General features: G+C 35.9%; 1 long non-coding RNA gene across 2 annotated transcripts; it reads right to left on the bottom strand.

Moving 5' to 3' along the window:
* Positions 1 to 5,742: 5,742 nt before the first annotated feature.
* LOC135105674 (uncharacterized) lies at positions 5,743 to 11,849 on the bottom strand. 2 transcript variants are annotated; one of them, XR_010270957.1, is made up of 3 exons: positions 11,695 to 11,849; positions 9,220 to 9,332; positions 5,743 to 6,214 (listed from the first exon to the last, which is right to left on the bottom strand). It is a non-coding gene; the product is annotated as an uncharacterized LOC135105674 (long non-coding RNA). The 2 variants fall into 2 exon arrangements; XR_010270956.1 differs by having other exon boundaries at positions 9,226 to 9,332.
* Between the last annotated feature and the right edge of the window lie 212 nt (positions 11,850 to 12,061).

Genomic DNA, 12,061 nt, shown 5'->3' with positions numbered 1-12,061 from the left:
GGGGCAGAGCAAACTTGGTATTGTTTATTGTCTCAAAACTCAATTCCTCCATCCATCAACTCGACACAACCTTCCAGACAACTATCCCCTCTTCTTCAGTGACACTCAACTGTCCCTCTTCTACACTGAACATCCTCGGTCTGTCCTTTACTTATAATCTGAACTGGAAACTTCACATCTCATCTCTAGCTAAAAACAGCTTCTATGAAGTTAGGTGTTCTGACACATCTCTGCCAGTTTTTCTCACCCACCCCCACACTGCTAACTCTGTACAAGGGCCTTATCCGTGCATGTATGGAGTATGCTTCACACGTCTGGGAGGTTCTACTATTACTGCTCTTCTAGACAGGGTGGAATCAAAAGCTTTTCGTCTCATCAACTCCTCTCTTCCAGCTGACTGTCTTCAGCCTCTGTTCATCGCTGCAATATTGCATCTCTAGCTATCTTCTACTGCAGTTTTCAAGCTAGCTGCTCTTCTGATCTTGCTAACTGCATGCCTCTCCTCCTCCTGCAGCCTTGCTGCATAAGACTTTCTTCATTCTCTCACCCCTATTCTGTCCACCTCTCTAATGCAAGAGTTAACTGGTATTCTCAATCATTCATCCCTTTCTCTGGTAAATTCTGGAACTTCCTACCTGCTTCTGTATTTCCACCTTCTTATGACTTGAATTCCTTCAAGAGGGAGGAGGTTTCAAGACACTTATCCTTTAATTTTTGACTACCGGTTTGGACCCTTTTCTGGAACTAGCATCACAGTGGGCTTTTTTTTTATTGGATTTTTGTTGCCCATGGCCAGTGTCCCTCCTAGGTAAAAAAAAAAGAAAAAAGAAAAAAGGGGGGAAGGGGGAAAAAAAAAATTAATTGCACTATCCTATGATCATATTGCATCAGATATTATATGAGGTTCCCAGAGCCAGAGTGATCTAAGTGCCCTTGTGGTCAAAATTACTATTTTATTGCATTGTCATCCCCAACCTTCCTAACGTGACGAGAGAGAGTGCAGACATCAGAATGGACCCCACATTAGGGTCAAAATCCATCCAAGTGAAATTATCCACAGAACCTTTTTGTCACGCTTGAGTGATAGCTATCAGTTGCTGGGGCCAGAGAGAATAACTCCCTCGCCACAGCAGCACGAGAAGAGTCAGCCAATGACAGCTCGTGCAGTGATTCACGTGTCACACTGAGACACTTCCCCACCACGACACCCACACACTTCACACTCTCCCTCCCTCCAGCCTGCTTGCTATCCATAAATAACAGGCTGCTATCTTAATTTTACTTTTACACAACACATAAGCCTTTCATTATTATGACGGACAACAACATACCCCTGAGGAGCCAGAAGCCACATTCCCAGATGTTTCTAAGATTTATCTTAGTGGGCTATGAACATCTTAGTGCTGGTAATTTTTTAAAGCAAAATCATTCGCAACTAAGAACCATGGAACATTCATAGCTATGAATGGGTCAGGGCTTTCATAGCTCACTAAGAACAACAGTTTCTCCTCAACAACAACAACAATGTGAACATATCCTTGTCTGAAAATGAAATCAGAAAAAAAACCTGAAAGTAAGCATTAAGATGGGTTTTATTATCAATATCAAGTAGTCTTCAAACACACTGAATAGTCTTTTGCTTTGAATAAATCATGTGTGTTTAACTGACTTGCTAGGAGAGTACTGAAATCACATTTCTGGAAATTACACTCATTAATAATCACAGCAGCAACACACATGATCCAGTGTGTGTAGCCAACACAAACTAAGGCTAATTATAGTTAACCCAAACATGACAATTGCAAATATAACTTTTTTCATTATGTTCCTTAAAAAGAAAAATTAATTCTGTCAGGGCATTTTCTTTCACATTCACAAAAAAAAAAAAAAAAAATGTAAGTACAAAAGATGAGTGTTTCTTTTCTATGATCAATATCCCTGTGATAATAAGACAAGCATAATATCTCAGGTTCAAGATACATACTCATAAGAATATAAGAACATAAAAAATGGAAGCTGCAAGAAACCATCAGGCATACATGTGGCAGTTCCTGTATGAAATATACTTACCTATTTCCACCTATCAATCCCCATCTATAAATCTCTAATTTTCTCTTAAAGCTTCCTAATGACCCAGCACCAACAACCTGATTACTGAGTCCGTTCCATTCATCTACCACTCTATTTGAGAACTGATTCCTTCCTATCTCTTTTTTAAACTAAATTTTTCAAGCTTAAAACTGTTATTTGTTGTTCTATCCTGGTTACTAATCCTAAGAATTTTGCTTACATCCCCTGTGTTGTAACCCTTATAGCATTTAAAGACTTCTATCAGGTCCCCTCTTAACCTACATCTCTCTTAATGTAAATTTAACAGCTTCAATCTCTCTTTGTAAGGAATACTCCTCACTCCTTGTATCCTTTTAGCCATTCTCCTTTGTATTGATTCTAAAAGACCTATATACTTCCTGTAATATGGGGGACCAGAACTGCACAGCATAATATAGATGAGGTCTGACCAGCACCAAATATAACTTTAATATTACTTCGGGACTTCTACTTTTAACACTCTTAAAAATAAATCCTAATATCCTATTTGCCCTGTTTCTGGCCTCTATGCATTGCTTTCTTATATGGAATTTAGAGCTAACTATAAATTCTAAATCTTTTTTGTACCCTAAACCTACCAGAGGTTCATTGTTTATTGTGTACCTTCTGTGTGGATTTCCTCTACTTATGCTAAGTACTTTACATTTTTTTATATTAAACTGCATTTGCCATCTGTCTGTCCATTCGTTCATCCTATCCAAATCTGCCTGCAAGGGAATGGCATCCAATTCTAATCTAATTAATCTACCTATCTTCGTGTCATCCCCAAATTTACTAACGTCACAACTAATTCCACTATCCAAGTCACTGATGTATATTAAAAACATCAATGGCCCTTATACTGATCCCTGTGGCACCCCACTAATTACTTAATCCCACTCCGATTTAGAGCTGTTTATTACGACTCTGTCGCCTGTCACTTAGCCACAACCTTATCCACCCTAACACCTTCCCATCTATTCCGTGTGCCCTAACCTTTCTCAGGAGCCTCTGATGGGGTACCTTGTCAAACACTTCACTGAAGTCCAGATATAGGATGTCATAACTATCAGCATTATCTCCTGCCATGTAAACTTTACAGTAAAATCTTGACAAGTTTGTCAGGTAAGACTTCCCCTTTGTGAAGCTATGCTGTGACCAATTTATCAAGTTATGTTTGTCTAAATGTTCCCTAATGTTCTTTACTATTAGAGACTTCATTATTTTATCTACAACAGAAGTTAAGCTTAAATCTCCTTTCTTAAAGCTTAAACTTGCCTCCACATTACCGGTATCTCAAGTGATTTCCTAAAGGCAGAAACTAACAGTTCACTAATAACTTCTTTGCATTCCTTAAGTACTCTGGGATATGAACTGTTCATGTTGACAAGTAGTTGGGTTTAGGAAGGGGGATAAAAACCCAGGGAGGAGTTAGGATTCTTTTAATCTCTAACATTTTGGCTGAATAGCCATCCTCAGAGAGACTGATTTACATGAGTGAAAACACACTATTTATAACAACATACAAAATTTTCTCATTTGACATTCGTACAGAGTATTGCCATCCTGGCGTGTACCTCACCTAATTTTATTTTCCTAGTCAGGTGGCATTATCCGCCTACGTGACGAGCCTTTACTGGGGATTTTCCTTGTACCTGACCTGAGGGCCAATCTGGCGGAATTACCCGCCCACCTGATAAAACCTTCTCTGTGGTTAATGACTCCCCTAGTTGTTATGAGGGCTGCCTCTATAGCTTTTCTTATTCTTTTCTTCAATCCAACTTTAATTTCTTAGCCTCTTCCCATTTTGGTAGGTGTTTACATTTTTCTATGTGCAATACAAGGGAGTTTGATGTGTTGCATTTTAAAACATCTTTCCTATGCTCTGCTATTCTTGTTTTAAGTCCCCTGCCTGTTTCTCCTATGTACTGCTTTGTACAACCTTTGCATGGTATGCTGTACACTACGCTGTTATTATTAACAAGTGAATGAATGTCCAATAAGGACGATTTCATTCACTACCTTTCAGCCCACAGCATGAGAGTCAAATCTGATGTGATTATTGGTTTTTACTTAAGAGCGTTCAGAATTTGCAGCAACAACTTCCTAGAGCAAGAAATATGATATATCATATCAACTTTCAAAAAGCTGGGTTATCCTGAAGGGCTCCTTGTTAGGCTTAAGAATAAGGCAAAGAAAATAACAACTGAAAACAAAGAGAATAAAGATCTCTGTACAACCAGCAAAAGAGAGAGTTATACATGTGTACCAAATTCGGACAAGGCTTCCATAATTAATAAATATTTGTCTAGAACAGGATTAAAAATAGCAACATTAGCGGGAGAGAAAATTGGTGAGCTAACGAGGACTAAAGAGACCGGACTTGTTAATAATAACAGCGTAGTGTACAGCATACCATGCAAAGGTTGTACAAAGCAGTACATAGGAGAAACAGGCAGGGGACTTAAAACAAGAATAGCAGAGCATAGGAAAGATGTTTTAAAACACAACACATCAAACTCCCTTGTATTGAACATAGAAAAATGTAATCACCTACCAAAATGGGAAGAGGCTAAAGAAATTAAAGTTGGATTGAAGAAAAGAATGAGAAAAGCTATAGAGGCAGCCCTCATAACAACTAGGGAAGTCATTAACCACAGAGAAGGTTTTATCAGGTGGGCGGGTAATTCCGCCAGATTGGCCCTCAGGTCAGGTACAAGGAAAATCCCCAGTAAAGGCTCGTCACGTAGGCGAATAATGCCACCTGACTAGGAAAATAAAATTAGGTGAGGTACACGCCAGGATGGCAATACTCTGTACGAATGTCATATGAGAAAATTTTGTTTGTTGTTATAAATAATGTGTTTTCACTCATGTAAATCAGTCTCTCTGAGGATGGCTATTCAGCTGAAACGTTAGAGATTAAAAGAATCCTACCTCCTCCCTGGGTTTTTATCCCCCTTCCTAAACCCAACTACTCTGGGATATATTTCATCTGGTCTTGGTGTCTTGAACTTTCTTAGCCTATCTATCACCTGTTCCACTATCTCCTTAATTATGGTAATATCTTTCAGCTTCTCATTCTCTTCTGCTCTAAAAATTTCACTATCCAGCATTTCCTGCATGTTTTCCTGGGTGAAGACAGTTAAAAAATACTTCTTCAGAATTTTACTAATCTACTCCCCAGAACTAACCAGCAACCTCAATCCTCACCAAACTTGTAGAACAATCAAGCACTTTCATTCATTGATGATACAAAATTCATTTCTTGGATTGGAATTTAGACTATCAGTTGTCAACTGGTTTTAAAGTGAACCCTAACTTTCATTATGAAATCAGAAGCATCTGAGATCACTGTAGCACAATGGTGATAAGGCAGCATAGTGAAAACTGTGATGACAAAATGATTATGCTTATGAAGTGGTTAGTCTAGAAATAGTTCTGATATAAATTATAAAACTTGTGGCATGCAGTGAAGCAGAATTTATAGAGAAAGGGTGTCAGTTCTTTCCTTCCAAGCACAAAGTTTGTCTCTCATCAGTGGTATTACACATTACCAACAAATAGAAACAAAAGTGTTCAAAATTGTTATTTCTGACTCAAATCACTCCAATATGCCATTCAAAAATGGTGAAAAAAAATTGAAAGAATGTACAGATTTATAAATGCTTATCAAAGCTTTAATTATGCTTCATTCTGTCTCTCAAATCTCTAATATTAGAGTTACTAGTTTTAAAAGATTGGACTCCCAACTTTTTTTTACAAGGCCCATGGATCTCATTTGGAGGAAAGTAGAGACAAGGATTTAATATGGTATACATTCACATTTGGAATCATTCCATCACATCTCAACCTCCAGGCTAGATATACAGAAGATGGTATAACTATTAATCATATGACCTTAATCATGTAAGATTAAAATGGAAATTAAAAAAGCTCTTCCCTGGCAGGCAGTGAGGTTAAAAAAGCTTTTCTCTGGCAGGTGGTGAGCTACAGCTACCTGGCTGCACCTCAAGGCCAAAGCCACTCCAAAGATGTGGTCTATGGGTCTGGTGCAGCAGCCAAGCCTCCTTCCTCTGGCCACAGCTTCTCTGCCAGATCTCCAACTCTTAGCCAGACACTTTGACTGGAAATTCAGAAATCTGGTCATACAGCAGCTCCTGGCCATGCCTCAGACCATACTCACCTCAGCACTACACCACCTGTTATTACTGCCTTTGAGTCCTGAAAATTATCTCACATTTCCCCTTCCCCATTAGTCCATTCCTCATCATTCTCTGCACCATCACCTTTTTTCTCCTCATCCTTCTCACCTTCTGCTCACTCATCATCTCCCCCACAACCATCACTCCCTCCTGCCTCTCCATTTACTCATCCTGAAGCCATATTTGCCATGCACCAAACTTCTGCCACAGTTCACCCTGCTGATCCCAGCCAATTTATCATCAAGGACTCCACTTTCCAGGTTAGTAGGTATTTGTGATTTCTCTCTCTCTCTCTCTCTCTCTCTCTCTCTCTCTCTCTCTCTCTCTCTCTCTCTCTCTCTCTCTCTCTCTCTCTCTCTCTCTCTCTCTCTCTCTCTCTCTCTCTCTCTCTCTCTCTCTCTCTCTCATTAAAAATGGTAATTTAGATTTGGGTCAATCTGTGAAAATACAAATAAGAAACAAATGCAAACACACACAAATGTACAAATTTGATTTTGGCTACCTTCTGTTCATTCATCTCCCTTTCCCCTTGTTTCTCCACCTTTTTTATTTTTTGTTTGAGAGAGAGAGAGAGAGAGAGAGAGAGAGAGAGAGAGAGAGAGAGAGAGAGAGAGAGAGAGAGAGAGAGAGAGAAAATTGCCTCAGACCAGGGTATTTCCACTTGTATAGTCTTAAAACAGGCCATAGCCATTTTCTTCCATGTCCTGTCCTTTTTCTTATTTGCTTCTACACACCTGCCATTATACCGTTCTTGTTTCCCTATTTTCATTTTATAACCGTACAAACTGTTGCATCCTCTCTCTATACTTGCTCAAAAATATCTCATATTTTTCTTGCACTACTTTACCTTCAAATTGCTCTTTCCATTTAATTTTTCAATAAAACTTACTAAGCTCTGCAAAGTTTGCCTTAGCATAGTTCTGTCTCCAATTTCTGTATTGTTCTTTCCTGTGCAACACTGTTTCCTCCTGTAGTAGTATCTCTATTGTCACATGATCACTTCTTCCCATTGAACTCAGACAATGTATACTTGGTCTACTTTCTGGGGTTTTCATAAACATTAAATCCAGCTGTGATGGTTCTTCTTCTCTTCTACATCTTATAGGCTCATTCACCCACTGTCTCGTTGTATTCATCATCATGGTTTGCATAAGTTCTTCACTCCATGACCCAACATTTTCTGTTACTTCCATCTCCTCTCAGTTAATTCTTTTAGTGTTGAAGTCACCTACTAAGAGTACTTTGTTACCTTTCCTTATCATTTCCTCCATACTATTTTTTTGTTTCTAGTTGCATACTTTTGAATTTATTAGTCTACCATGCATTAGTTTTTGGTGGTATGTATTTCACAATGATTTTCCTTTTTTCACATCTTTTGATCTTAATCACAACACTCATTGTTTCTACCATTCCATCACCATATTCCACTTCCTCAACAACAATATCCTTTTCTTACCAATATCATCACTTCTCTTCCCTTTCCTTTTCTGTCCCTCTTCCATGTACTGTATCCTTCCTTTGCAAATCCCAATTTTATTTCCTCTTCTAGTTTGGTTCCTGTTAAACATACCACATCTGGTTTATTGTTCTTTAAATAGTCTTCAAGTTCCAGTAGGCTGGACACCAAACCATCTACATTAGTATACATAATCTTTAAACTTCTGTTTGGTGGTCTTGTGTGGCATCTTTGTGCCACCATTTCCTCACTTTCATGTCCACAACTTTCCTGTGTTCTCTATTCATTTTTTGACTTTTAGTTTACTTCTCTATTCTTCGTTCATGTCTCTTTTTATCCATATTTCCTTCAATCCTTTTGCTTTTGCCAATTTTCCTGTTCTTTGCAAGACATGTTCTGCTGCTGTTTGTGACATGATTCTTGTTTTACATTGGCTTTGTTCTATTTTTGTCATACTTTCCGATCCTGTAAACCTCTTCAATTTGTTCGACTCTCCCCTCTCCTTCCTCTGCCACTTCTGCTATAATTTCCTTAGTTCTTTTCACTTCTTTCTCTCTAGCTGTTTTCATGGGTAGGTTCTTTTCCTTGACCCCAAATACCACCATACACATCTTTCTCTGTACTGTGTCTCTCACAAGATTACTTTTTTCCTTTATTATTTTAATCACTTGCTTTTCCATATCCTTGTTGTTTCTGTTGCTGTTGTCTTGTTATGTCCTCCATGTCCACCTTTTGCTGTTCTCTCTCTTTCCAACCTTTGACTTCCTCTGTAACTAACTCTCACTCCTCCAACCCTAACCTCTCTTGCAAAGTTTTCTTTAATTCTTCATTCTCTTTCTTGAGTTTCTTAATCTCTTCACAGTATTTCTTATTTAAGTCCACTATTTTTGTCACCTCTTCTCAGTTCTTTGTTTTCTTTTTCCCTTTCCATCTCTATTATATCATTGGATATCTTTTTTACATTGTCGCCACCCACTTCTGTTTCTTCCTTCCATGCCTTTATCATCGCTGTTAAGCTTCTTGTATTTTCACATTTTCTTCTTTAGTTATCCACATTCATGTATTTGTATGAGTTACATTGAGATCCTCTTCCTTGAAGCCCTCAAAAATACCTGTATGTGTGTGTGTGTTAACCTAGTTGATTACACTTATCTAGTTGTGACATACAGAAAAATACTGTTCCATCATTACAGTGCATGTGTCAAGGCTGAAGGAAGGACTTGGATAGTGAATGTGATAGTGTGGGTGATTGGGCCACTCAGGAAAAATTATACGATCAATCATACAAAAGTGTGATGCATGCTTCAAGTGCCAATGAAGAGCATTATGAAGACAAGGATATATATATATATATATATATATATATATATATATATATATATATATATATATATATATATATATATATATATATATATATATATATATATATATATATATATATATATATATATATATATATATATATACACACACATTGTATAGGTCTTCTTGATAGCTTGTTTTGCAGGGAAACTCCAGTTTCCTTCAACTTTATTCTTTCGTCAGTTGCTGTTTTGCCTATTTCTGCAGGCAGCTTCAAGCTAGAAAAAACAATAAAATACTATGTAAAAGTTGTATAAAATTCACATCATATGACACTACACACAAAAAACAAAACACTACAAGCACCAAGATTATAAACTGGATTGACAGAAAACAATAAGTATCCACACACATCTTGCCTGTATGGCAATGAGAGAGGGACTGAAAAAGTTGGGTTCCTAACACTATGATAATGGTATTGGAACGGGCCTCCGAAACATTATCTTACAATATGTGATTGACTTGATGTTAAGTTATTATTCAGTACTGGATTTATGTGTTTAATATATATTGCCTCTAATAATTTTGTATCCATATTGGACTCTGTCTTGTGTAGTATTCTAAAAACTTTGTCACAAAAAGGGATGATCATGTTCATGTGAATGGGGACTTATTGCTGAAAATGATGGAACAGCTGGTTGATTATTAGTTCAAGGAGAAATACCTTTATGTTCAGCAATTCTATGTGCAAGGTTATGTCTAGTCTCATAAAGTTTGGTGGCATCCCTACTTCCTTGATGCCATTTTCCTATCGTTCTATGCCAATAGAATGGAATACATCTACAACAAATAAGAGAAAGCATATATCAGCGTTCCCTCACATATTCATGGTTTTGCATATTTGCAGAGTTTTCCCTAACCTAACCTAACTAATGGGGAGTTTTCAGAGTTGCCAGGTGTCACCACCAGCTCAGTCTTTCAGTCCAAAGAGCCCAAATTATTCTTTCAGTTATAAATTACAGTAACCCAAGATATAACGAACACATATGGGGGGAGAGTGGGTCACTTGAGATGAAAATTTGCTATATATGTGTATAGAGAGAGAGAGAGAGAGAGAGAGAGAGAGAGAGAGAGAGAGAGAGAGAGAGAGAGAGAGAGAGAGAGAGAGAGGTAGGAGACAGCAGCCTTAAATAGGTTGTTATACCTGAAATTTGGAAAATAGAAGTTCATTATATCAAGGGTTTATTGTACATATCAACTTATTCCCCTTTTATTATATAGTGCACTGTATTTTAATTAAAATATCATGTACTATACATATAATAACTGTTTTTTATTGTCTTAAAGTGAATTGCTTAGTAAATGTGAGATGCATAGTTTAAGGTTTAAACTATAAATATAGGTAGTTCTGATCCTTATAAGAATGGTTTCCCATATTCACAGATTTTAATTATTTGCAGGAGGCTCTGGAATGTAACTCCCACAGATGGCAGGGAAACACTGCATATCTTCCCTCCCACAACAGCGATGCACTTAATGAATTGGGCCGAGATAATTAGTGAAAGCTTTCTGTGTTAAAGAGATGCAGCTAGTGAGCCAATATATATACTGATCGTTCATTTAATCCTTTATGTCATAAAACTTCTCTGAAAAAATCTAGTGAATAATTTTTCCTCTATCACTGCACTGTCCTTGATCTAAATTACATATTAAAACTACACATGATAGTGTAATGATCAGTATGCTTGGCTCACAAACCACATATATATATATATATATATATATATATATATATATATATATATATATATATATATATATATATATATATATATATATATATATATATATATATATATATATATATATATATATATATATATATATATATATATATATATATATATATATATATATATATATATATATATATATATATATATATATATATATATATATATATATATATATATATATATATATATATATATATATATATATATATATATATATATATATATATATATATATATATATATATATATATATATATATATATATATATATATATATATATATATATATATATATATATATATATATATATATATATATATATATATATATATATATATATATATATATATATATATATATATATATATATATATATATATATATATATATATATATATATATATATATATATATATATATATATATATATATATATATATATATATATATATATATATATATATATATATATATATATATATATATGCTTGGCTTTGTCTCCAAACTCTCCCCCATAGAGAGACTGTATTAACCTGCAGAAATAAAGCTATCATTCAGGGAAACTGGTTTGTTTGCCAAACAAACATTACATTGCTGAATATTCTGTGGCACCAAATGCTTTGTCAGGAATTGTGGCAATGATATTTCAATCCTTGTCTTTGCATCCTACAATTTGTATGCTGAACATAAACCTTATCAACAAGTTTCTTGAGCTTCATATACTTTTATACATATTACACAAAGTCCATGATAACTGAAAAAACTATGCAAATAATGCAATGTAGCAGTAGCATCAAGGTAACACCAGTCTGCTACTAGTACTGCTGCTATCCACCTTCTGACCTGCTCAGATGAAGCAGAAGCATTGTCCTCTTCAAAAGAATCCTCAGCCACCACACCAGACCGCTCATTGTTGTGGTAGTGTTGGGAGTAGAAGTTGGGGTAGTGGACAGGAGGAATGACACTGCCCTCACTCTGTGTTGAAAATATATGCTGCCATAAGATGGAGAAAATACTGAATCTGATACTGAAAGAAATAAAGAATAAAATTGTTTACAAAAATTTTATCATAATTGTTTATAATATCAAGCAAATCTACAGAACATAGGACAACTCTACAACAAGCAGGCTCCAGGCTCCAGGCTGGCAAGCTTGAATAGTCTACACATCATATAAACTTTTGACTGAATAAAGATTCAGATGGATCCAT

The sequence above is a fragment of the Scylla paramamosain genome, chromosome 12, assembly GCF_035594125.1.
Source record: "Scylla paramamosain isolate STU-SP2022 chromosome 12, ASM3559412v1, whole genome shotgun sequence".
Classification (NCBI taxonomy): domain Eukaryota; kingdom Metazoa; phylum Arthropoda; class Malacostraca; order Decapoda; family Portunidae; genus Scylla; species Scylla paramamosain.
This window is presented reverse-complemented; position numbering and strand designations above follow the sequence as displayed.